Below are 25,380 nucleotides of genomic sequence, written 5' to 3'. Positions count from 1 at the left end.
CCAGGAGAGGAAAATAGACGTGCTCGAGAACAAACACGGATCTTTATTTGGGACGGGAAAACAGACGTGGTCGAGATCAAAACAGGTCATAATTCGGGACAGGAAAGCAGAAGTGGTTGAGATCAAACAGATCGTAGCGGGAGACAAACAGGAGCAAAAAACAGGCGAAAAAGCACTTGGCGTGTAAAACAGAGATTCGGAGACAGACCGACAATAGTTTAAATACTGACAGGGAGCCAATCAGTCAACAAGCTGCAGCTGGCGCCACACGGGCGGGGCCAATTGGGCGCCATGGCAACCGTGACAGAAGCTAGCGCCACATGGCGGGGACCAATTGGGCGTCATGGCAACCGTGACAACAAATCCTTATCCTCGTCGAAAGTATAATGATTTTTTCAATTCCAGAAAAATACTTTCTTGCGAGGCAGCCGCTCTATAACCACCCTGGATCTATCAGTGCACACCACCAGTCACTTCAATGATTGCTAAATTGTCCGAGTATAAGTCTTCTATCCTCTGCGTTTTTCGTCCCGTTTGACAACTACACTTTGGATCACTTTCTACCCTACGGTTATGGGTTTTAACGCACAAAAATGCGTTTATTCGAGGAATCAACTCCTTGCCCTGAAGAATTTTCGTGCCAACGTGACGAGTGGGCCCTATCGTGGATGCAGAGCCGGAGCTAGCTAAGCGGCTAGCGGCGTTATAAGCCTTCGGTACCGTCCGTAATCATGCTAAAAGTGAACTCTCTACCAAATAAGACCGACTAACTCGCTGTGCTGGTGAAAAACATCTAACTGGAAGTGCAGTTTGCTGTGTTTTACGGAAACGGGGCTCACGTCTAGCATCCCGGACGATAACGTGGAGCTACCCGGCTTCAGAGCTGTTAGGGCAGACAGAGACACGAAAGCCTGCGAGAAGCGGAGAAGAGGCGGACTCGCTATTGACATGAACACGAGGTGGTGTAACCCTGGGCAAAAAGTTTTCAGGGACGTCGAACTTTTGGCCTGTTGTGTGACATCATCCACTCCGCGGTTGCTAACTACAACACAGCACCCCGAGGCCATCCTGTTCATCTGTTTATAAACAACAAAGGAGACTGCTGGAAGTGTGAATGAATATGAAAAAAACGGACTTATATTCCCAAAAATATGGTCATAAATCATTGATGCGGACCTCGCAAGAGATGGGAGGTGTTTTCATTCGTTCGGTTGGCCGAGCAAGGGCACCGGCCCCTGTGGACCCGGGCTGGGGTTTGTGCAGGGTCCCCGGGGGCACGGCGGTTACCAAGTAGGGGGAGGGCAACTCTCCGTTTGCCCTCTGTGCGTCCCAGCAGAGGGAACACATGAAAGCCACTGAGTGGAGCAATAAATAATAATACCAACTGCCGGATTTATTCTTGTCACTATCATGCGCACGCAAGTAAGGGCAAACCCCAAAAAGGGGCATCAAAATAATGTGGGAAAATTCCCTGGGCTCCTCTGGAGTCTTAACACAGTCTTATGTGCCACGCCTTCACGGAATACACAGAGTATTCTCTGAGGATGCTCCGCTCCACCGCTTCAAAACCAGTCCTTTTTATGACCCCGTCTAGCTTCAGATAGATTTTGTCAACAGTCACAAGTCAGGTAGCTTGTTTTGAGACAGGGAATTTTGGATGCTTTGAGAAAAAGTGTGTTATCGTTGAGAAGCAGCCATGATTTGATCCATTATCTGCACCGCTTATCCTCAGTAGGGTCTCGGGGGTGCTGGAGCGCATCCAAGCTATCACTGCCAGCCACACAGAGACAGACAATCCACTCACTCATTCACACCTAGGGACCATTTGGACAGGCCAATTAACCTGAAATGCATGTTTTTGGAATGTGGGAGAAAACCCACACAAGCACGGGGAGAACATGCAAACTCCACACAAGAAGGCTGATAGCTGTATTTGTACTGTTCCGCCCATGATTTGAGACATTAGATATTATTTTGGGAAGTTTTTTAGTGCTAGCTACACTGGGACACGTTTCAAATCAGTATCGTGGACTACAAAACAGAACAGCTTAACTATGAGGATATAGTAGAATAGAATAGAATAGAATAGAATGGGGTTTATTGCTATTGATATCAGTGTGGTGAAAGGAAAGGATCGCACCCACGATCCGGTGACCGCTGGTCGCGGGAAGCAGGTCGCTCTGAACGCGGAAGTGGCGAGCGATGGCGGTGTCGGTAACGGAAAAAGCGGGTCAGTAGCTGGGACAGGAGAGACAAAATCGTGGTCAGGATCAAAAACAAGTCGAAAGCCAGGAGAGGAGAGTAAACGTGGTCGAGCTCAAAAACGGATCGTTATTCGAGACGGGAGAACAGACGTGGTCGAGATCGAAACAGGTCGTCATTCGGGACGGGAGAGCAGACGTGGTGGTTAGAGACGGCAGCAGAGTAACATGTTTTGCATTTATTTCCCCGACACGCTCGAATAAACTCTTCTCTTTTCATATTATGGGGGGGTTGTTCCGCACCGAACAGGCCTGATAAAAGTAAAATAAAACCAGATCGGCGCGGTGGGAAATAAAGCATTTCCTCTGGGCACTCCGGTTTCCTCCCACATTGTAAAAACAAGCATGTGAGGTTAATTGGCCAGTCCAAATTGTCCCTAGGTTTGGTTGTCTGTCCCTGTGTCCCCTGCAACTGCCCGAAAATAGCCGGGATGGGCCCCAGCACCCCCGCGACCCTACTGAGGATAAGCCATTTAACCTGACATGCATGTTTTCGGAATGTGGGAGGAAACCGGAGTGCCCGGAGGAAACCCACGCAAGCACGGGGAGAACATGCAAACTCCACACAGGAAGGTTCGATCTCATGACCTCAGAACAGTACTGCGGCCAATTGACCTGACATGCATGTTTTCGGAATGTGGGAGGAAACCGGAGCGCCCAGAGGAAACCCACGCAAGCACGGGGAGAACATGCAAACTCCACACAGGAAGGTTCGTTCTCATGACCTCAGAACTGTGCCGCACACGTGCTAACCACTGCGTCACCGTGCTGCCCTCATATAATTTCCAAGAGATTCTAAATAATCCTCAGTAGGGTCACGGGGGTGTTGGAGCCCACCCCAACAATCATCGGGCAGTGGGCAGGGGACACCCTGAACTGGTTGCCAGCCAATAATGTATTCATAGAAAAACAAAGGGAAATCACGTTTTTAATATCGAAAACGATACAGGCCTTATTGGACTAGCTTTCTTAATTTAGGTCTCCCAGCCATCTCGGTTATCTCATCTCATCTCATTAGCCGTACCGCTTATCCTCATTAGGGTCGCGGGGGGGCTGGAGCCCATCCCAGCCATCTCCGGGCAGTGGGCAGGGGACACCCTGAACTGGTTTCCAGCCAATCACAGGGCACACAGGGACAGACAATTCGCTCGTTCATTCACACCTAGGGACAATTTGGACTGGCCAATTGACCTGACATGCATGTTTTTGGAATGTGGGAGGAAACCGGAGCGCCCAGAGGAAACCCACGCAAGCACGGGGAGAACATGCAAACTCCACACAGGAAGGTTCGTTCTCATGACCTCAGAACTGTGCCGCACAAGCGCAAACCACTGCTCCACCGTGCTGCCCTCATATAATTTCCAAGAGATTCAAAATAATCCTCAGTAGGGTCACGGGGGTGTTGGAGCCCACCCCAACAATCATCGGGCAGTGGGCAGGGGACACCCTGAACTGGTTGCCAGCCAATAATGTATTCATAGAGAAAAAAAAAGGAAAATCACGTTTTTAATATCGAAAACGATACAGGCCTTATTGGACTAGCTTTCTTAATTTAGGTCTTCCAGCCATCTCGGTTATCTCATCTCATCTCATTAGCCGTACCGCTTATCCTCATTAGGGTCGCGGGGGGGCTGGAGCCCATCCCAGCCATCTCCGGGCAGTGGGCAGGGGACACCCTGAACTGATTTCCAGCCAATCACAGGGCACACAGGGACAGACAATTTGCTCGTTCATTCACACCTAGGGACAATTCGGACCGGCCAATTGACCTGACATGCATGTTTTTGGAACGTGGGAGGAAACCGGAGTGCCCGGAGGAAACCCACGCAAGCACGGGGAGAACATGCAAACTCCACACAGGAAGGTTCGTACTCATGACCTCAGAACTGTGCCGCACACGTACTAACCACTGCGGCACCGTGCTGACCTCATATAATTTCCAAGAGATTCAAAATAATCTTATCTCATTAGCTGCACCGCTTATCCTCAGTAGGGTCACGGGGGTGTTGGAGCCCACCCCAACAATCATCAGGCAGTGGGCAGGGGACTTGAAAATTATGTTGAAAGTATTGAAGCGGAAAGTAATAAAAAGGAGATCTGACTCCCCGCTTATTTCAAGCGACGAGAATAGAAAGGCTCCGGTTCATTTTATCGCGATTCATTCAATTAGTAACGTGTCGTAAAAAGTAGGAAATCGGTTTTATTCGATAAATGAAACACGCTCACGATTTTGGTCTTGTCATTCATAAATGAAACATAACGTTCGGATGAAACGAATATGGAGGAATACCTGTACCTTTAATTTAGTGTTCGCTTCATATGATTGAGCAGTTTACTTTCTGGCGAGACTTTGATTGGCAGTGAATGTTAAAATGATCATAACACCCCCATGTGCCACAATGGAGCATCGTCGTTCAAGTTCATTTGTAATTTTCTAATACAACCAAACTGTGAAATATATTAAATGGTTATAACGTGCATGACTCCCCTTTTCCCGTAAAATAAAAGGTTTGTGTGAGAACGTCACGCGTTTGGGTCCTGATCCTGTTCTGGTTCTTGACATTTTGAATTTTTTTTATTTTTTTTTAAAATTAAATTAATGTATTTATTTATTTTAAACACAAGTAAAATTCTTGGGGGTTTGGTTAAGAGAACATTTAAAAATTAAACCCTTTTGGGATTTTTTTTTTTTTTCAAACAAAATGACCCATTCGAGGGGGGGTCTGTCTTTTTTTCCCTCACTGTTTTTTTTGGGTTCATTTATATCAGGGGTGTCAAACTCATTTTAACTCGGGGGCCACACGATAGAACAAACATTCTGTCGGGGGCCGGACTAGTAAATTAAAGTGAAAAAAATAAATAAATAAAGAAATAAGAGGAAGAGGGAGGGAAAAGAAAGAGAGAAGAGAGCGTGAGAAACAAAAGAGATGAATAGAGAAGTCGTGAGAGAGGGGGAAAAGAAAGGGAGAGGAAGAAAGAAGTCCAAAGAGAAATAGAAAGACAGAAGGAGAGGAAAAAGAAAAGAAAGCGCAAACAGTAGGAAGAGAGAAAGAGAAAAGAGGGAAAAGGAAAAAATGAAGTTAGAGCAAAAGAAGTTAAAAAGATGCAGAGAGAGAAAGAGACAAAGAGCAACAAAGGAAGAGCAAGAGACACATAGAGTAAAAGAGACAGAGACTGGGAGTGGGAGAAAAGATGTGGAAGAGAGAAAGAGAGTGAGAGAGAGAGAGAGAGACAGAAACAGAGAGACAGAGAGACACAGAGAGAGAGAGAGAGAGAGAGAGACAGAGAGACAGAAAAAAGAGAAATAAAAACAAGTACAGTGTCATTGTGAGAGGCACCTGGCTTTGGCAACATCAAGTTGACCTATTTCAACCTGTCGCTTGTTTTTCTCTTGTGCTTCTCTGAGTGTTGTCCTGCGGGCCGGATTCAATCTCTTAGCGGGCCTGATCTGGCCCGCGGGCCTCCTGTTTGACACCAGTGATTTATATCTTTCAGGACGACTTTTTGTTTTCCCTATCTTCTCACTAAAATTTGTCTCTGGTACCCTAAAAATTGTGTGATAGTGAGATAATATCGGATGCCTTTTCTTGTGTCATCTACATCCCTAAGGATATAATGATTACACAGCGGATTTAGGCTTACTGTGCTTATATTACTTTATTAACATTATTATTATAAGTATTGGGGCTAGAAATCTGCTACTGTTTATTAAAACACTTGAATTTATGTTTATTATTTTAATCTACTTTTAAATTTATTTTTTATTTTTTTGTTGATTGGATCATATTCGGCATTAGGATTCTATTTAAACCAAGTTACATATTTACTTTTTCCACATTTTGCTGAAAGTATTATCCTTCCCACGAAAATATTTTAGCTGTTGCTATATTTTAGTTAATTTTTGTTGTTTTTGTGTTCTGTACAGATTTTTTGTGAAAAAGGGCTATACAAATAAAAATGACTTGACTTAATTGAAAAAAAAAATTGATTGTTTGTTGCAGCCCTAGTTGGAATGATGACTAAAAACGACGTCGGTTTATTTTCTAAATCCGACTGTAACTCACTCCACGTCACTGCGACAAAATATCGCGTCATAAAACATAAAGAAGCTGTCAAAACCAGAATGGAGACAGGACCCACTCGCGTAACATTTTTCTAGTTTTATCGGGAAGGAAGGGAGGGGGTTGCGCCCACGATCCGGGGATTGCTGACGCGGGAAGCAGATCGCTCCAAACGCGGAAGTGGGACTTCCCGGGCGAGCGATGTCGGTGTGGGGAACGGAAAAAACGGGTCAGAAGCCGGGATAGAACAGCACAAACGTGGTCGGGATCAGAAACAAGTCGAAAGCCAGGAGAGGAGAGTAGACTTGGCCAAGCTCAAAAACAGATCGTTATTCGGGACGGGGGAACAGACGTGGTCGAGATCAAAACAGGTTGTAATTCGGGAAAGGAGAGCAGACGAGGTCGAGTTCAAAACAGATGGTAACGGGGAGACAAACAGGAGCAAAAACAGGACAGGCGAAAAAGGGCTTGCTGTGTAAAAACAGAGATTGGCAGACGGACCGACAAAAGGAAACTGACAGGACCGAGTTTAAATACTGACAGGGAGCCAATCCGTCAACAAGCTGCAGCTGGCGCCCCACGGGCGGGGCCCATTGGGCGCCATGGCAACCGTGACACAAGCAATCCAACAAAAGCCTATTTTACACCAGCAAACTCTCTGCTGTTAGGATTTGTAGGGCTTTGTTCCTTTATGAGACAAATATCGGGCTATCGTTCTGAAACGCTTCAGCTTTACTATCGCGTCCTTACACAAAAATCGGGGCCACACACGATCCCCCTCCCGCGACGCTTCCCCCTACTCGCATTTAATTAAGTTTTTCATAACTCAGCTATTCAAACGGCGTCGGGCTTATGCATTATAGTGCCTGTTTTTTTTAGCGTGACGTCAAAAACGTCTGATAAAACCATCTCTGGCAGATACTTTCTTTGAGAGCTACAAATAAATTATACTGTACGGGGGGGGGGGGCAATTTGTATACCTCTTCGTTTTGATTTAAACAGTTTTTTTTTCCAACTGGAAGAAAAAAAACGGACAGTCTCTGGATTCTGGCCGTCTGTAAGGCTTTGATAGCATCTGGGTTAGAGTTCCGAACTTTGGAGCCGGCCAATCGTGTGTTTTCTTGTGGCGGCGGTAATGAAGGGGTGTTTGTCGAAATAGCAAACAGCTCACTGACAATTTTCAGCTGTAATTTGACATCGCTCCGTCAAATGCTCAAAGGAAAAACTTTAGTTTTTTAAACTGTTGCAGCAAAATATGGATACATGTTAACTTGTTGTTACGTGAAAAATGGACTCTCAAATACCCACAACTCTGCACTTGGTTGTGATGGATAAATAGATAGATAGATAGATAGATAGATAGATAGGTAGGGGCAGAAAGACAGACACACTAGCTAGAGACAGACGGACAGATACACTGATATAGTAGGTCAATGGATACAGACAGACATAAAGTAGATAGATAGATAGATACAGACAGACAGATACAGTAGGTAGTGTGATACAGACAGACATACAGTAGGTAGATGGATACAGACAGACAGACAGACAGACGGATACAGTAGGGAGATGGAGACAGACAGACAGACAGACATACAGTAGGTAGATGGATACAGACAGACAGACAGACAGACGGATACAGTAGGTAGATGGATACAGACGGACATACAGTAGGTAGATGGATACAGACAGACAGACAGACAGACGGATACAGTAGGTAGATGGATACAGACAGACATACAGTAGGTAGATGGATACAGACAGACATACAGTAGGTAGATGGATACAGACAGACAGACAGACAGACGGATACAGTAGGTAGATGGATACAGACAGACATACAGTAGGTAGATGGATACAGACAGACAGACAGACAGACGGATACAGTAGGTAGATGGATACAGACAGACATACAGTAGGTAGATGGATACAGACATACAGACAGACATACAGTAGGTAGATGGATACAGACAGACAGATACAGTAGGCAGATGGATACAGACAGACATACAGTAGATAGATGGATACAGACAGACAGATACAGTAGGTAGTGTGATACAGACAGACATACAGAAGGTAGATGGATACAGACAGACAGATACAGTAGGTAGTGTGATACAGACAGACAGACAGACAGATACAGTAGGTAGATGGATACAGACAGACAGACAGACAGACAGATGCTGTAGGTAGATGGATAACGGACAGACCGATACAGTAGGTAGATAGATACAGACAGACAGATATAGTAGGTATATAGATACAGACAGACAGATACAGTAGATAAATAGATACAGACAGACAAATATAGTAGGTAGATAGATACAGACAGACAGATATAGTAGGTAGATTCAGACAGACAGACAGACAGATACGGTAGTGAAATAGGTAGACGTAGACGGACAGACAGACAGACAGACATACTTTTTAGTTATAGATTATAAATCCCGAACATTTTTTGGTCAAGTCAAGTCAAAAGTCAAGTCAAGTCAAATTTATTTATATAGCCCTTAATCACAAAAATGTCTCAAAGGACTGCACAAAATTACAGTTACAAAATAACACAATTACCTGATCTTAAACTAGCAAACCAGCATGCGGGCAAGGAAAAACTCAAAAACCTCAGTGTGAGGAGAAAAAAGAAACCTTGAGAAAGGACCTCACATGTGGTAATCCCCCTTCCAGGATTGAACAGGGTAAATTACAATTAGCATTACTGTACACAGAATAGTAAACACTAGGTAAGATGCTGAAAATGTCCGGAAAGAGCATGACATCAACGACGACGCCGGCTGGTAAATGCAGGGGTTGGCGTGCTGCAGGTCAGACCCCGGTCCGTTGACCCGTCCCAAATCATCCTTCTCCTTCGTATCAGCCAGGCAGGCCTCAGAAAAAGACAGGACAAAACAGAATACAAGGTGGGCATCAATCATATGCTTTGGAATAGAAGTGTGTCTTGAGCCTCAATTTAAAAACTTCCGTTGAGGTTGCAGATCTTATCTCCAGAGGCAGGGCGTTCCACAACACCGGGGCCCGGATGGAGAACGCTCTCAAGCCCGCAGACTTCTTGGCTCTCGGAATCACAAGTAGACCGGCATTTTCCGAGTGCAGACTCCGTGCAGGCACATAGGGGGAAATCAAATCGGAGAGATAAGAGGGTGCAAGCCCATGCAAACATTTATATGTTAATAAGAGAACCTTAAAGTCACATCTTAAGTGGACTGGGAGCCAGTGCAAGTTGGCCAATACAGGTGTAATATGCTCAAACTTTTTAGTCTTAGTCAAAAGTCTAGCTGCCGCATTCTGAACCAGCTGCAGACTTTTAATGCTAGACATTGGTCTTTGTTTACTTATTGTCTAAGGATTGTGAGTCGTAGTTGTGATTATTTATAGGGCTCATCAAAAAGTCTTTTTTCAGGCGACGGGTCAACCCTGGTACGAGTCTCAATGACCAATATTGATGCTACTACCAGATCCAGAAACTATAATAGTTTATTAAAATATCATAAAGCACCCGAAAAGGACTGGTAACTTTTCAAATGTGATTTGTCATTTCTACGTGTTTTTTTGTGAATACAATCTTGACTTGTTTCATTTACCTATAATTTTGTGTGTTGGTCTAAAAAGTAGAAATTTTGTTGACATAAGGATTAGGAAAATTGGTGCTTAAAAAACAGCAAATTAATCTGCAAATTGTTATAAGTGTCATGTCCAGCATGGTCGCCGTGGCGACCGGCTGGCCCCGCACCCTGGGCACCGGCTGTAGCAGATCGTCTAATTTGCGTGTGTGCTTCTTAAAGGCGGGTTTTGGGGATTGCCTGTTGCTGGTTCATTGCGTTTTCTGTTCTGCATTAATCTGTTCTGTCCAAATTGAGGAAACCTGTGTTTGCACGTTCTGAGTAAAAGCCTGTTTTGTGAGTATTCCTAGTCTGAGTTCCTGTTTGCCTGTAAGCCTGTTTTTGTTTTGTTTTGTCCCTGAGTGTTGGACAACTTTTATTTTGCCAAATAAAAGTAACTGGTCGTTACGCGATTAAGATCATCCTTCCTTCCTCCTGCCTCCGATCTGGTCCGGTCCCGTGACAATAAGATTATTGTTTACAGACGCTCTCCTACTTTCGACCATTCAATTTACGAAAAACAGATATGAAAAAATTTTCGGGATGTGGAAAAATATCCGGACTTTGCTTGAAGTTAGATTTTGTATTGTATGCACCTTTTCGCGAGTACATTACTGTAGTACTTCTTCCCGACACTACCCGGCGTGTGGCGCTGTGAGAGGTCAGCCAGCGTTCACCCCAAAGAAGAAATCAGGCTTCTACTTCCTAGTTCGTGTTTAACGTAAACACACTGCACTGTATCTCTAGCGCGCTAAGAACTTTGACATTTTTATCGTTTAATATTTCCATTCAATATTGTTGGTGTAAAGCAGGGGTGTCAAACTCATTTGAACTCGGGGGCCACACGATAGAACAAACGTTCTGTCGGGGGCCGAACTAATAGATTAAAGAGAAAGAAAAAAAGAGATAAAGAAATAAGAGAAAGAGGGAGGGAAAAGGAGAGAGGCTGGGACAAAGAAAGAAAAAGAGAGAGAGGGAGAGAGCGTGAGAAACAAAAGATAAAAAGTCGTGAGAGAGTGGGAAAAGAAAGGGAAAGGACTAAAGAAATCCAAAAAGAAATAGAAAGACAGAAGGAAAGAAAAGAGAAAACAAAGCGCAAAGGGTAGGTAGAGAGAAAGGTAAAAGAGAGAAAAAGAAAAAAGGATGTTAGAGCAAAAGAAGTTAAAAAGACACAGAGAGAGAAAGAGACAAAGAGCGGCAAAAAAAGAGAAAAAGAGAGTGAAAGAGACAGAGACAGGGAGAAAAGGAGTAGAAAAGAAAGAGAGAGAGAGAGAGAGAGAGAGAGAGAGAGAGAGAGATAAATACAAGTACAGTGTTTTTGTTGGAGGCACCTGGCTTTGGCAACATCAAGTTGACATATTTCAACCTGCAGCTTGTTTTTTCTCTTGTGCTTCTCTAAACGTTGTCTCGCGGGCCGGATTCAATCCCCTTCAATCCCTGATCTGGCCCGCGGGCTGCCTGTTTGATACCTGTGGTGTAGAGTGTAAATAAGAGGCGAGTGGAATAAGGAAGCTTGATTCGGTTGAGAATATGGTTCAATCACTTTTTTTTTCAGCCACTTTTTACCACATACCTTCTGACAGCCATTAGAGTGCGACACAAACTGGAATCCGTCACAGTCCTGGTAATCAATACCCCCACATGGAGCCAGTATTGGCAAACGCCCATCCCTGGATATTTAGTTACCGTATTTTCCGCACTATAAGGCGCACCTAAAAGTCTTAATTTTTTTCAAAAGCTGACCATGCGCCTTATAATACAGTGCGCCTTATTTATGGATCAATATTAAGTCGCAAAGTCTTCCAACTAACTTGCAGCCGCCGACTAGATTTTCCCCCTAACGCCAAGTCGTCCGCGGTGTATGCTGGGATTTCTTTACCGGCGTTTCATTGGCTAACCAATGTGTCCATCATCATTTGAAGGGATCGCTATTGGCTAAAGTTATTCGGAGGTCAAGAGGGCGGATCCTTTTTATCATTTACAGGCTGGCATTGGCTTAAACGGCAAAACAAAGCCTGCAATTGGCCGAAAAAGATGAATGCGTATAGCACGTGGTTGACGGCATACAGAAAGCATTTTTTTACTATTCTGTATTTGTAAATATTTTATTCTGCTGGATTTACTACACTCACGGATATAAGAGGACCACGGCTGCACATTATTATTGAACACAACGACTTCGGTAAGCTACTCTGGCTATATATTTTCCCTGTATCTTGTTTCAGACTGAACTCGAAGTTTCTGTGATAAGCGGTGCAGATAATGGAAGGAATGGATTGTCTATTTTTAAATTCAACTTAATTCCAAGTGTTTATTGTCATATGCACAGTAAAGTTGCGAGCGAAAAAGAAAATAGAAACTAAGGAATGGTTGGCATTTCTTGAATCCCAAGACTTGAACCTTCCGAATGATGGAACGATGCATTTGAGTGACATCGTACGGACACCGCATCCGCACGTGTTCTCGACACGTATTTGCTTCTTTGCAAGCTTTGGGAATGTTAAGGGGGTAATCAGTTGGACTGAACCATCTGACTGTTTTGTCCACGTTCCCATTGTAGCGCCTTATAATCCGGTGCGTCTTATGTATGTCAAATATAGGACCAAAAACTATTTTTTTGGGGTGCGCCTTATAGTGCGGAAAATACGGTACTTTAACCTTGCCACAGAGGCAGTATTAATCATTTTTAAAGCCAAATTGAACATGTGTCATGTGATATCCCACAGACCAATCGAAGCATTTACGTGAATGGATTAACGAGTCTCAGAAGGAATCTTACTGGGTCTGTTCATGGCCTCGGCACATGGCGGCCATTCCAATTTGTGCTTGTAAATCACAACCTGCGGTAATGAGCCGCACTTAAAAGGTCAAAGTTTCAAAATAAAAGGACGTCGACGGCTAAAAGTCATTTCGGCGGTGGGTAAGCGGGAGTCCGCGTCGCCCTTGACCGGATGTTCACCCGGCGAGGTTTTCGGAGAGTGCTCGGCTCTAATGGATCCTGACCAGTGCTCCCTCTAAACTGCGTGTGTGAGTTTTTAGAGTTTTACGGGAAGCGGCTTCTTCGGCTCGGCTCACTAAAAGGAACCGGCTCTTTCGGGTCCTCAACGGCTCTTCGGGTTGTTTTTGCTTCTTTCATCCCTATATGACCAAATATGATGTAAAATTATGCATAAAATGACTTGGGGGAATAGACAAAAAAGAAAAAGATACCAAAATGAAAAAGGAGTGAAAAGCTGAGAAAAAAAAAACAAAAAGAAGGAAAAATTTAGAAAAAAGCTAGAAAAAAAGAAAAGAAAGAAACGTAGGAAAAAAGCAACTAGAGAACAAAAAGAAAAAAGTAACAGCTCGGAAAAAATAAATACAATGAGACTTTTTTTTTTAAAGGAATTTAAAAAAAAATAGGGAAAAAAACACGGAAATCTGAAAAAAGACAGAAAATAAGAAAAGAAAGAAACAAAGGAAAATCAAGGGATTAAAAAACTGAAAAAAAAACAGGGAAAAAGAAGACAAAGAAAAAAGTAACAGCTAAGAAAAAATAAATACAATGAGACTTTTTTTTAAAGGAATTTAAAAAAAAATAGAAAAAAAACACGGAAATCTGAAAAAAGACAGAAAATAAGAAAAGAAAGAAACAAAGGAAAAACAAAAAAGAAAAAAGTAAGAAAAAATAAACACAATGAGATTTTCAAGGGATTAAAAAAAATGGAAAAAAAAACAGGGGAAAAAGAAGAAAAAGTTTGTGTTGCATTCAAATAGTTTCCAATGATACCAAGTCAATCTTGTTGCCAACATTGTACTTCCACTAAAAAATGTAATTAAATACAGTTCTGGATCGTGCAACCAACAAAATAAGCCACCAAAATGTTAATATTATGCGACAAAAGATACCAGGAATAAAAGAAATGGAAATCATGTGAAAGAATTGTAAAACAAATGACGTTTGTAGGCCATCGTACATGAGTCAATTCCTTCAAAAGAGAAAAATCATTTTGCATTGCCGGAAACTCAGCAAAATGTAACTTGATTTCAAGTTTTAGACATGTTTGATAATGACTTAGTTGCCACACTTGGGATTGCTGTTGCTCACTGTTGTTTCAAGCGTTGCTCACCCACTTTGTGTGAACGCTCAGACCCCTAAGGAAAATGACAGGGAACCTTGATCCCGACATGTCGTTTGTGGGACTTATTGCCGCGTGGCTCTTCCGGTCCTCTTCCTTATTCCGATTGTCTTCCCTAACTTGCACTCGTGCGCTTAGTGATGGGAATTCCGGCTTTTTTTTAGAAGCCTTGGCCGACTGACAATATTTTTTTATCTTTAACGATATAAAACCCATAAAACATGATGCACCAAACTAATTTATTTTGAAAACGTATCATGCTACTATATAAAAATAGCCTTTATTGTTTCAATATGAACTTGTTCCAGATTCAAACTTTCAAATTGTTTTTACTGAGAAAACAAGACAGGAATGATTTTAAGCCCTAAATGATGATCATTTAGTGCAAGAGCGAGAGAGAGAAGGAGATAGATAAAGAGAGAGCAAAAGAGAAAAGAGGGATATAGAGAAAGACAGAGAGAAGGAAGGAGAAAGAAAGACAGAAATAGAGATATGGAAAAGGAGAAGAAGGGATTACAAGTAGGGGGAGGGAGAAAAAGTGATACAACAAAAGAGAGAGAGATAAAGTGAGAGAGAGAGTGAGACTTAACAAAAGAGAGAGAAAGACACAGAGAAAAATATATAAAATAAGAAAAGAGAGGGAGAGAAAGAGAAAAACATATCAAGTAAGAGAAAGAGAGGGACAACAAGAGGGTGCTAAAGAGATGGAGAAATAGAGAGGAAGAAAGAGAGGGAGAAAGAGAGAGACAGAGAAATGGAGAGGAAGAAAGAGAGAAAGTGTGAGAATGATAGGGAAAGAGAGAGAAGGAAGGAGAAAAGATCGTCGGAAAGAAAGAAAGAAATCGAGAAAGAGAAGAAGGGATACAAGTAAGAGTAGAGAGAAAAGTGATACAATGAAAGAGAGAGGGATAAAGTGAGAGAGAGAGAGAGAGAGTAAAGAGAGTGGAAGAGATAGACAGAGAAAAATATGTAAGGTACAAAAAAAGAGAGGGAGAGAAAGAGAAAAATATATCGAGTAAGAGAAAAGGATGGACAGCAATAGAGAGCTAGAGAGACAGAGAGATAAAGGGGAAGAAAGAGAGAGAGAAAGAAAGAAAGAAGGAAGGAAAGAAAGAGAAGAAGGGATACAAGTAGGGGAAGAGAGAAAAGTGATACAACGAAAGAGATAAAAAAAGAGAGAAAAAGATATAAGGTAAGAAAAGAGAGGTAGAGAAAGAGGGGACAGCAAGAGGGAGCTAGAGAGACAGAGAAATAGAGAGGAAGAAAGAGAGAAAGACAGATAAATCGAGAGAAAGTAGGAGAGAAAGAAAGAAAGATAAAAAGAAAGGATAATAGAGAGGAAGAAAGAGAAAGAGAGAGAAAGAGAAAAAGAGGGGAAGAAAAAGAGAGAGAGAAAGAAAGTAAAACAGAGAGCGAGGATCCCGAATGAAACACCGGCCCCGGCTTTCTATGAGCGTCCTATCACATTGTCTCACAGAGGGATCAAACCCCGGCTCCGACTGTCGGGGCTCGTTCGAGAAAGTGACGGCTACACGGTCTCTTGCTTTTCGCTCTGCTCTGGGGGGGGGCTGTCAGCTCTGACAATATCAAATTAGGCGCCACACAATTAAGGGTCCGGCCTGTCACAAGTGAGGCTGACGGGCCGGGTCTGTTTAGTAACAGCGCCCCCCATTGGGAGAGTTAAATGGTAAATGGTCTGCATTTCTATAGCATTTTTCAAGTCACTGAAGAGCTCCCAAAGCGCTTTACAGTGTGCTTCACACTTACCCATTCACACACACACTCACCCACCAATAGAGTCAGCCTCCAAACGTTTTGAGGATGATCAAGATGCTAAATGGTAAATGGTCTGCATTTCTAGAGCGCTTTTCAAGTCAATGATGACCTCCCAAAGCGCTTTACAATGTGCTTCACACTTACCCATTCACACACACACTCACACACCAATAGCGGCCATGCAGCCATGCAAGGCGCATACCTGCTTATTGGGGGCATTTGGGATTCAGTGTCTTGCCCAAGGACACTTCGACGTATAACACGGAGGAGCCGGGAATCGAACCAGCGACCTCTTGGTCCCAAGTCAAGCGCTTTACCTTCTGAGCTTTAGTTCGTATTTATTTAGTTTTTTTTTTATTTTGCATTTATATGATCACGAATTAGCATTTAATATTTTATTCCTATCTAATTTATTTTGTTTTATTTAATCTTTGTCATTTTTTAAATCTCTCTTTTTTTTTCCTTACATTTTTTCTATTTTGGGATTACTTTTTAGTCATCCCCTTTTTTTCATTTGTTTTTTGTAGTTATGTTGTTATTATCTTTTTATCTTTTTTTGGGCATTCGTGTTATTTTGAATTTTTGATATTTTTTTTTTAGATTTCTTGTTTCATTTTCATTCATTTTGTCCTTGGTGTGTTATGACTGTGTCATGATTATGTTATTACACAATTTATAAACACTATGTCATGATTGGAGCGAACAACCGCATGCTAGCAAGTAGATGCTAACAGCTACATGCTAACACATAAATGACGACGAGTACATTTTCCCTGGAATGAAAAATACTCTCTCCGAGAGAGCCTCCACCTCCAGGCACCCCCGGCCCCAACTCTCACAATTGTCGAGTTTAAAACGCAAAAAATGTGGAGTGAAAAAATGCTGCCCCCTAGTGTTCCCAAAATATCTGCCATTTATGAGACAAAAAAGGTGCAAATTCTTCTTACCGTATTTTCCGCACTATAAGGCGCACCTAAAAGCCTTTATTTTTTTCAAAAGCTGACCGTGCGCCTTATAATACAGTGCGCCTTATATATGGCTCGATGGTGTGTCGCAAAGTCTTCCAACTAACTTGCAGCCACCGACTCGATTTTCCCCCGAACGCCAAGTAGTACGCGGTGTATGCTGGGATTTATTTACCGGCGTTTCATTGGCTAACCAATGTGTCAATCATCATTTGAATCGATCACTATTGGCGAAAGTTATTCGGAGGTCAAAGGGCGGATCCTTTTTATCATTTACAGGCTGGTATAGGCTTAAGCGGCAAAACAAAGGCTGCAATTGGCTGAAAATGATGTGTCAATCATCAGTTGAATCGATCACTATTGGCTAAAGTTATTCGGAGGTCAAGGGGAGGATCCTTTTTATCATTTACAGGCTGGCATTGGCTTAAACGGCGAAACAAAGCCGCAATTGGCCGAAAAAGATGAATGCGTATAGCATGTGGCTAACGGTATAGAGAAAGCATTTTTTTCTATTCTGTTTTTGTAAATATTGTATTCTCCTGGATTTACTACCCTCACGGATATAAGAGGACATTGGCTGCACATTATTATGAAATCAACGACTTCGGTGAGCTACTCCGACTATATATTTTCCCTGTATCTTGTTTCAGACTGAACTCGATGTTTCTGTGATAAGCGGTGCAGATAATGGATGGAATGGAGTGTCTATTTTTAAATTCAACTCAATTCCAAGTGTTTATTGTCATATGCACAGTAAAGTTGCAAGCGAAAAAGAAAATAGATATTAAGGAATGGTTGGCATTTCTTGAACCCAAGACTTTAACCTTCCGAATGATGGAACGATGCATTTGAGTGACATCGTACGAACACCGCATCCGCACGTGTTCTCGACACGTATTTGCGTCTTTGCAAGCTTTGGGAATGTTAAGGGGGTAATCAGTTGGACTGAACCATCTGACTGTTTTGTCCACGTTCCCATTGTAGCGCCTTATAATCCGGTGCGTCTTATGTATGTCAAAAATAGGACCAAAAACTATTTTTTTGGGGTGCGCCCGGTGCCCTTATAGTGCGGAAAATACGGTACTTCAAAATGCTTACGAAATGTTGAATTATTTCACAAAATGAGGCAAAATATCGTTTTGCCGTCCTCCCACGCGCGCTCCCCCACCTGTGAGTGCGCAGGTTTAAACTGTTAGTCACTGCTGAATCAGGAGCCCCTGGCCACTTCCCTCTTTGTCCCTCATGGCGTCCACTCTCAAACACATACAGAGTGTGTGCGCGCGCCCTTGATGGCGTGTTTGGTCTTCTTAAAATCCGGTTTTTAACAAGACTGCCATTGCGTGAGGCGACTTAGAGCCTGGCTTGGTGCGCTCGAGTGAATATGCTTGAGGATGAAGTTGAAGTGTGAGTCAGTTTACGGAATCTTGCAACGTTTTGGCTGCCGGGGTCTCCCGGATGTCCAAGATGACTTTCTTATTTTAGACTTACCAGTAAAGAAACGAACCAATAAATATATATATTTTATATATATATGATAGATTTAAGAGAAAGAGGAAGACGAAGAAAAAGAGAGAACGATAAAGAGAACAAGGGAGACGGAGTAAGGAGTGAGAGAGAGAGAGAGAGAGAGAGAGAGAGAAGGAAAGAGAAAGAAAAAAGGAGAAGAATAGAGAGTGCATAATATAGAAAAAAGAGGGGGAAAAGAAACAAAGAAAATGAGAAGTGAAAGAGATAGAGAAAAATAGTAAGTGTGACAATGAAAGGGAAAGCAAGAGAGTGAAAAAGAAGGTAAGAAAGAATGAGAAAAAAGAGAGAAATAAAAAGAAGAGAGAGAAAAACAGAGAAAAAGAGAGACAGAGAGAAAGCAAGGGGGAGAGGTATAGAGAGAGAATAATATATAAAAAGAGGGGGAAAAGAAACAAGAAAAAAATAGAAGTGAAAGGGAGAGAGTCAAAGAGAGCTGGAGAGAAAAAGAGTGAGTGTGAAAAAGAATGGGAAAGCGAGAGAGTGAAAAAGAAGGTAAGAAAGAAAGGGAAAAAAAGAGAGAAATAAAAAAGAAGATAGAAGGACTGAAATGATAAAAAGAGAGAGAGAAACAGAGAAAAAGAGAGACAGAGAGAAAGAAAGGGGGAGAGGTATAGAGAGAGAATAATATATAAAAAGAGGGGGAAAAGAAACAAGAAAAAAATAGAAGTGAAAGGGAGAGAGTCAAAGAGAGCTGGAGAGAAAAAGAGTGAGTGTGAAAAAGAATGGGAAAGCGAGAGAGTGAAAAAGAAGGTAAGAAAGAAAGGGAAAAAAAGAGAGAAATAAAAAAGAAGATAGAAGCACTGAAATGATAAAAAGAGAGAGAGAGAAACGGAGAAAAAGAGAGACAGAGATAAAAAAAGGGGAGAGGCATAGAGAGAGAATAATATATAAAAAGGGGGAAAAGAAACAAGAAAAAAAATAGAAGTGAAAGGGAGAGAGTCAGAGAGATAGAAAGAAAAAGAGTGAGTGTGAAAAAGAACAGTAAGCGAGAGAGTGAAAAAGAAGGTAAAAAAGAAAGAGAAAAAAGAGAGAAATAAAAAAGAAGATAGAAGGACGGAAATAATAGAAGAGAGAAAGAGAGACGGAGAAAAAGAAAAGGGTAGAGGTATAGAGAGAGAATGATATATAAAAAGAGGGGGAAAAGAAACAAAGACAAATTAGAAGTGAAAGGGAGAGAGTCAGAGGGAGATAGAGAGAAAAAGAGTGAGTGTGAAAAAGAAAGGGAAAGCGAGAGAGTGAAAGAAATGGAAAGAAAAGGTAAGAAAGAAAGAGAAAAAAAGAAGATAGAAGGACTGAGATAATAGAAAAAAGAGAGAACGAAAAAGAGAGTGAGTGCTAAAAATGCAAAAAAAAACAACCCACAGAATTCTGGGAATCCTTTGTCACAGCACCGTACCTCCATTCATTTCCTCTACTTCTTATCCATGGATATCAGAGGCTGGAGGCACAGCTGACCTTTGGTTAAAAAAAGTTGAAAGCAGTGGCCAATCTCTTATATTGTCATGATTACTGATTCGGGGCACCAGCCACGGGACCTGATTGTTGGACTCTTTTTAAACTCCCGTCTTCCGAAAGGAAGCCGTCAGACTGTCTGGGAACCTATGTTCTCAGCTAGGCAAGCTTTTGTACTCTCTGACACTATCCTGCCCCGTTTCCTGCCTGATACTTGTTGCCGACCGTTTTTCTGGACCAGTTTCTGCTTTGGCTCCTCCGTCCCGGCCATCGACCTGTTTTGCCCTGTTTCCTGCCTGACACCTGTTGCCGACCGTTTTTCTGGACTCGTTACTGCCTTTGCTCCTTTGTCCCAGCCGTCGACCTGTTTTGCCCTGTTTCCTGCCTGATACCTGTTGCCGACTTGTTTCTGGACCCGTTTCTGCTTTTGCTCCTCCGTCCCGGCCATCGACCTGTTTTGCCCTGTTTCCTGCCCGATACTTGTTGCCGACCTCTTTTCTGGACCCGTTTCTGCTTTTGCTCCTCCGTCCCGGCCATCGACCTGTTTTACCCTTTTTCCTGCCCGGTACCTGTTGCTAACCTCTTTTCTGGACTCATTACTGCTTTTGCTCCTCCGTCCCAGCCGTCGACCTGTTTTGCCCTGTTTCCTGCCTGATACCTGTTGCCGACTTGTTTTGGACCCGTTTCTGCTTTTGCTCCGCCGTCCCAGCCCCCGACCCGTTTTGCCCCGTTTCCTGCCTACCTGTCCCCGACCTCTTTTCTGAACTTGTTACTGCCTTTGCTCCTCCGTCCCGGCCATCGACCTGTTTTGCCCTGTTTCCTGCCTACCTGTCGCCGACCTCTTTTCTGGACTCGTTACTGCTTTTGCTCCTCCGCCCCAGCCTTCGAGCTGTTTTGCCCTGTTTCCTGCCCGGTACCTGTTGCCGACCGCTTTTCTGGACTCATTACTGCCTTTGCTCCTCCGTCTCGGCCATCGACCTGTTTAGCCTTGTTTCCTGCCTGATACCTGTTTCCGAGCTCTCTTCTGGACCCGTTTCTGTTTCGTTCCTCCGTCCCGGCCATCGACCTCTTTTGCCCTGTTTCCTGCCTGATACCTGTTGCCAACCTCTTTTCTGGACTCGTTATTGCCTTTGCTCCTCCGTCCCAGCCGTCGACCTGTTTTGCCCTGTTTCCTGCCTGATACCTGTTGCCGACTTGTTTCTGGGCCCGTTTCTGCTTTTGCTCCGCCGTCCCGGCCATCGACCCGTTTTGCCCCGTTTCCTGCCTACCTGTCGCCGACCTCTTTTCTGAACTTGTTACTGCCTTTGCTCCTCCGTCCTGGTCGTCGACCTGTTTTGCCTTGTTTCCTGCCCGATACCTGTTGCCGACCTCTTTTCTGGACCCGTTTCTGCTTTTGCTCCTCCGTCCCAGCCGTCGACCTGTTTTGCCCTGTTTCCTGCCTGATACCTGTTTTCAACCTTTTTTCTGGACCTGTTTCTGTTTTTGCTCTTCTGTCCCGGCCATCGACCTGTTTTGCCCTGTTTCCTGCCTGATACCTGTTGCCAACCTGTTTTTTTGACCCGTTTCTGCCTTTGCTACTCCGTCCCGGCCATCGACCTGTTTTGCCCTGTTTCCTTCCTGCCTGATACCCGTTGCCGATCTTTTTTCTGGACCTGTTTCTGTTTTTGCTCCTCCGTCCCGGCCATCGACCTGTTTTCTTGCTCTCTCTCTTAATAAAAACGGAGTAAAACGAACGCTTTTGGGTCCCGTGTCCGTTCCCGGTCCGTGACACACATAGCGCGAGACGAGAAACTTTATGGCCCCCGAGTGCGATTTGAGACCACGCCGCCTGAATCGTAAAGGCTTTGAGGTTTACCTGCAAACCTCTGATATCGCCTTCAATATTTCAAAGTGAACTGAAGTCTCCTTTCTAATATCTGTCAGAATGCTTTAGTATATTGATCTCGGACAGTTTGTGGAGTTTGGCAAGAGTGTGACTTGAGTTTTAAGGCCCTATTTAAAACACCGGGGAAGCCTGAGCTGTGAAAAGTGATGGGTCCCGGGGACTGGCATGCTGAAAAATCTATGGGTCCCAACAGAGATCTAGGGCTCCCCAAAATTGAGTTAAAATTGTAAGTCGGCGACAAATATATCATATAAATCGAAATATTCATTCAGTTTTAATCATCACAGTTTATTGGTAATACAAAGCAGTTATCACTTCAGATTTTTCAGTTCATATATTCTTCGTGGTTTGCTGTCCCGCCATAGTTGTAATGCCTTCTCAAGGTCCAATCCATTATCATCCTCCTCATAGCGTCACCAGGAACATAATTGAGTCCATTTTCGCAGAAAAGTCCTTTTCTTGCTTAGGAGTATTCTTTTGTTTATTTTCTTTCGTCGAATCCTTCGCTTCAACACACGTGTTTTCCTTGCCTCCGCGATCTTCCGAAGAATTTCTCCGCCGTTTTTTCGTACCGTAATTATTGCCGTTGTTATCACTTTCTGCATTATGTTTCGACTTACTACTGAGACTGAAGAAATGACCAATTTTGTGTTGATTTTCACCTTCCCTCGACAACAACCACCACAAAAATGACGTGATATCGAAGCAACGAGATCTCGTTTGCCGAGATCGGCGTGCGGACGAAAACTCGAACCGCGAGACCAAAACAACAATGGCAGATCTGCCTGACGAAAAGTTTGGAGTGCGCTAAATCTTTCTTAAAAAAAAGTAATCGGGTAATAATGACAATTTTGTGTCAAAAAAGTTGCGTCCCGGGGACGCACGTTGATTTGAGATGATGCGTCTAGGACGCGGGTACGCCGGCAAACCAGAACACTGCACATGTCATGGATAAGGAAATAAATAATAAGGAAAACATTAAATCCACTGATAGATACATTTGCATATTCCATCCATCCATGATCTGCACCGCTTATCCTCAGTAGGGTCACGGGGGTGCTGGAGCCCATCCCAGCTATCTTCGGGCAGTGGGCAAGGGACACCCTCAACTGGTTGCCAGCCACTCGCAGGGCACACAGGGACAGCTAACTCACTCGTTTATTCACAACTAGGGACAATAATATGTGAAACTGGAGCGCCACGTCCAATTTCATTGTCACACTATTTTGTAACAATGACAATAAAGGAACAAGAAAAAGTATTCGACTACTTTATCCATCTATATCTCTATCTATATATCTATCTCTATAGCTCTATCGCTCTCTATATCTCTATCTCTATATCTCCCTATCCATCTATCTATATCCATCTATATCTATATCCATCTATATCTCTATTTATATCTCTATCTATCTCTCTATCTCTATCTATATTTACCTCTATCTCTCTCTATCTATCTATATCCATCTATATCTATATCCATCTATATCTCTAACTATCTATCTCTATATCTCTATAGCTCTATCGCTCTCTATATCTATCTCTATATCTCTCTATTCCTATCTATATCTATCTATATCTATCTATATCTCTATCTCTGTTTTTCTATCTATATCCATCTATATCTATATCCATCTATATCCCTATTTATATCTCTATCTATCTCTCTATCTATATTTACCTCTATCTCTCTCTCTCTCTATCTATCTATATCCATCTATATCTATATCCATCTATATCTCTATCTATCTATCTATCTATCTATCTATCTATCTATCTATCTCTATAGCTCTATATCTCTATAGCTCTATCGCTCTCTATATCTATCTCTATATCTCTCTATTCCTATCTATATCTATCTATATCTATCTATATCTCTATCTCTATCTCTGTCTATCTATCTATATCCATCTATATCTATATTCATATCTATCTCTCTATGGTATCTATCTATCTATCTCTAAAGCTTTGACTATGGTATCCATTTAAAGCCTATTTCTTATACTTTATGATAATACTAAAAATTGGCAGAATTATCTAAGGAACAAGGAAAAAGTATTCGACTACTTTAACATTTTACTTATATTTCAGTAACTCTTTTACTTGTATTTTTTGGGGGGGAGTATAATTGAATGAGCATATATTCCTTATCTTAAAGCCCCGTTACCTAATATTAGCCCACTAGATGGATCTCAATTGTATAATGCGAACGAAAACCAGTGCAAGAGCACATCGTAGCAGCAAGATACCAGACAAACACAGTGGCGACTTCTAGGTAGAGATTCCACTATATAAAATAAATACAAATAAAAATGAACATGTATTTTGACCTTGTGCTCCGTGGTTTTTTTACTGAAGCATATTTTTTCTACCACTAGGAGGCAGTAAATATGACACACTGTTGCTTTATCTCATTGCTCCTCTGTTTGTGTTCCTTCTTTAGTGACATGTGACTTTCATCTGGGTCCAGTCTCCCTGTTGGGCGAGTAAGAAGAGGTCTAGACACACTGAAGAGACGGAAAACAAACAAGTCCAAACGGTAGAGAATACAAAACAAATCGACTTCTGAACTCTCTCTCTCTATATCTACAGTATCTATCTATCTATCTATCTATCTATCTATCTATCTAGACATCTATCTATCTATCTATATCCATCTCTATCTTTATATTTCTATCTCTCTCTATAGCTCTATCTCTCTCTATATCTCTAGCTCTCTCTCTATATCTCTATCTCCATATCTCTATCTCTATATCTATATATCTATCTATATCTATCTATAGAATTTCCCTTCGGGGATGAATAAAGTATCTATCTATCTATCTATATCTATCTATCTCGCTATCTCGCTATCTCTCTATCCCTATCCATCAACTATATCCATCTATACCTCTATCTATATATCTATCTATCTATCTCTCTTTCTTTATCTATCTCTATCTCTATCTCTATCTATATCTGTATTCATCTATATCTCTATTAATCTATCTATCTATCCATCTATCTATCTCTATATCTTTATATCTCTATAGCTTTTTCGCTCTCTATATCTCTATCTCTATATCTCTTTATATCTTTTTATATCTATCTTTATCTCTATCCATCCATCTATATCCATCTATATCTATATCCATCTATATCTCTATCTATCTATTTCTATAGCTCTATCGATCTCTATATCTCTATCTCTATACCTCTCTATCCATCTATCTATATCCATCTATATCTATCTCCATCTATATCTCTATTAATCTATCTATCTATCTATCTATCTCTATATCTTTCTCTCTCTATAGCTCTATCACTCTCTATATCTCTATCTCTATATCTCTTTATATCTTTATATAACTATCTTTATCTCTATCCATCCATCTATATCTATATCCATCTATATCTCTATCTATATTTCTCTCTCTCTCGATCTCTCGATCTCTCTCTCTCTGTCTCTCTATATCTCTCTATACCTCTCTCTCTCTCTATCTATCTCTATAGCTCTATCGCTCTCTATATCTCTATCTCTATATCTCTCTATCCATGTATCTATATCCATCTATATCTATATCCATCTATATCTCTATCTCTATCCCTCTATCTATCTATCTATCTATCTATCTATCTATCTATCTATCTCTGTAGCTCTATCGCTCTCAATATCTATATCTCTCTATATCTCTCTATATTTATCTATATCTCTATCTCTATCTCTTTCTATCTATCT

The 25,380-nt window shown here is 42.1% G+C and overlaps 1 protein-coding gene across 1 annotated transcript in view; it reads left to right on the top strand.

Moving 5' to 3' along the window:
- Window positions 1-25,380, top strand: part of sema4c (sema domain, immunoglobulin domain (Ig), transmembrane domain (TM) and short cytoplasmic domain, (semaphorin) 4C) — a 226,655-nt gene that overhangs the window by 56,938 nt on the left and 144,337 nt on the right. The window contains exon 2 of the mRNA XM_088337030.1: window positions 24,106-24,201. The gene's annotated coding sequence lies outside the window, so the exon portion shown is untranslated. The remainder of the gene's footprint in view (window positions 1-24,105; window positions 24,202-25,380) is intronic.

This window comes from Urocampus carinirostris, chromosome 5 (genome assembly GCF_059441175.1).
Source record: "Urocampus carinirostris isolate Australia breed hairy pipefish chromosome 5, RoL_Ucar_1.0, whole genome shotgun sequence".
Taxonomy (NCBI): domain Eukaryota; kingdom Metazoa; phylum Chordata; class Actinopteri; order Syngnathiformes; family Syngnathidae; genus Urocampus; species Urocampus carinirostris.
Note: the sequence above shows the minus strand (reverse complement) of the source record. Positions and strands in the feature narration are given on the sequence as shown.